At 44.0% G+C, this 2,215-nt stretch overlaps 1 non-coding gene across 1 annotated transcript; it reads left to right on the forward strand.

Moving 5' to 3' along the window:
• Positions 1 to 1,064: 1,064 nt before the first annotated feature.
• LOC141636753 (small nucleolar RNA R71) lies at positions 1,065 to 1,171 on the forward strand. The gene has a single exon (XR_012541340.1). It is a non-coding gene; the product is annotated as a small nucleolar RNA R71 (small nucleolar RNA).
• Positions 1,172 to 2,215: the final 1,044 nt, after the last annotated feature.

Consider the following 2,215-nt stretch of genomic DNA (forward strand, 5'->3'; position numbering starts at 1 on the left):
CGAGCAGTTCCTTCATCAATGTCAGTCGATCGAGTACAATTTCCACTCGATCGACCAACTCCACTTTATGCTTCACTCGATCGAGTAGATAAACTACTCGATCGAGCAGTTTGCTCACTCTGTTTACTCGATCGAACACCAGATTTCAGTCGATCGAGTAACTGCTTTCTCGTGAGCCCTTTTTTCTCAACAGAACACTGTTCATCATCAGTTTTAGACTTCCTCGGGTCGGATTTCAACACTTCTGGTCCCTCATAAGAAAGACCGCTTCTCAATCCTATCAGATTTACCGTCTCATGTGGATTCTTCTCATTTTGAGTCGGTAAATGACCCTGCTTCCTCGAGGATTGATTCGCGGCCAATTGGGCAACTTGAGTTTCAAGTGCCTTTATAGACGCGTCCTTCTGTTGATTTTGTTGATCACTCAGCTGTAGCTGCTTTGTAATGGATTGCAACATAGACTTTATCTCACCTATTTAACTCACCCCACCGGAAGATGAGGCACCATGGTTAGGAGGATTGAAAGACGGAGGCTTCTGATAGCCCTGTTGATTCTTATGTGGAGGAATATACGGCTGCTGCTGGTTCGGAGGAGGAGTGGGATTGAGCACATTCTGACTACTCCACCTCAAATTGGGATGGACGTTTGGCTCGTAATAAGTGTTGTTCTGCCTGTAATGTTGAAAGGCAGCACAAGACTCATAGGAGTTGGGACAATGATCTGAAACATGTCCCTCTCCTCCACATCTTCTACAGACGAAAGGACCGTCGACACAAAGATTCACCGATACATCCCTCCTTTGGAAGATCCTCCCAACTCATATTTGTCAAATCTCGCAAGAAGAGCTTCTAGTGCGGCTACGAGAAGAAGATTCAAGACTCTTCTTTGATTGCCTTTGGAGTTCCCATATTCAGCCTTATGGGTGGCCAAATCATCAATGATCTTCCACCCCTTAGTCTCTCCCATGTTCTCAGCAAATCGGCCATTAGCTGCAGCATCCAAAATAGCTCTCTGATTGTCGTACATCCCATTATAAAACTGATTACAAAGACTCCACTTCTCGAACCCATGATGCGGAATGGTTCGCACCAGCTTCTTAAAACGGACCCATGGTTCATGAAAGTTCTCATCAGGCCCCTGTTTAAAGCTCGTGATCTGAGCTCTAATGGCAATAGTCTTTGATGCAGAAAAGTACTTCTTGTAAAATGCTAAAGCCATGAATTCGATCGATTACCCCATGAGCGGCCCGGTCCCAGATCCCTATACCACTCCCTTGCAAAGATCGCGGGTGAGAAAATAAACATGGTTTCTTTTATCTGATCCGGGGTCACGCCAGTTGGTGGGGGTATGGAGCAGCAATAATCGATAAAGGTCTCCATGTGCTTAGCTGCATCTTCATTTGCAGCCCCCCCGAACTGGTCAACCAAGTTGATATAAGAAGGCTTTGGTTCGAATTTTCTTGCCTCCCCTGGTAGTACAAATCCCTTATAGAGATTCGCAGCTGTCGGTTCAGAGTGACTGGCAATGGTTGCTTCTTCGGCCATTTCTAAAAAGTCCGGAGAAGTGACTGTCTCAGCTGATGAATTGGAAACTGGAGATGAAGGTGGATCCTCCTCAAACAGATTATTCTCGTAATAGCTAGACAGAGTACTCAGCTCTTCCTCTGTCGGTAATACCCTAGTTGATCGCCTCAACTCACGCAAAGATTTCTCAATCTCAGGATTATAAGGCAATAATTCACCACCCTGTGACCTGCGCATAAAAAGAAGCTACAAATAGAATATAAGAATAGTTTAAGGAACAGGTGCCCCTTAAACTAAAAGAAAGACTAAAAATTAAAACAACAAACAATTTAAACAATTGCCTCCCCGGCAACGGCGCCAAAATTTGACACGGCTATCGCAACCCTATCAAAGATAAAACCTAACGGTCTCAACTAAAATGTAGTAGAGGCAGTCGAGTATCGAATCCACAGGGAGGTAATGTAATTATCAGCTATCTAATTCTAGTCCTAAAGTAACAATTGGGGGGTTTTGTTGAATTGGTTTCTAAACTACGAGATTAAAGGAAAGAGAAATAAAGTAAGAGCAATAAGGGCAGGAAAAACGGTTTAAACTATCAATAAGAGAGGGACATGTCGGGATTTCGGTTCACTACGGTAGTCCAGTGACTCAGCTGTAAATGATTCAGACGAACTAATGTGAGACGGATGTT

This window comes from Silene latifolia, chromosome Y, assembly GCF_048544455.1.
Source record: "Silene latifolia isolate original U9 population chromosome Y, ASM4854445v1, whole genome shotgun sequence".
NCBI classification, from domain to species: Eukaryota; Viridiplantae; Streptophyta; class Magnoliopsida; order Caryophyllales; family Caryophyllaceae; genus Silene; species Silene latifolia.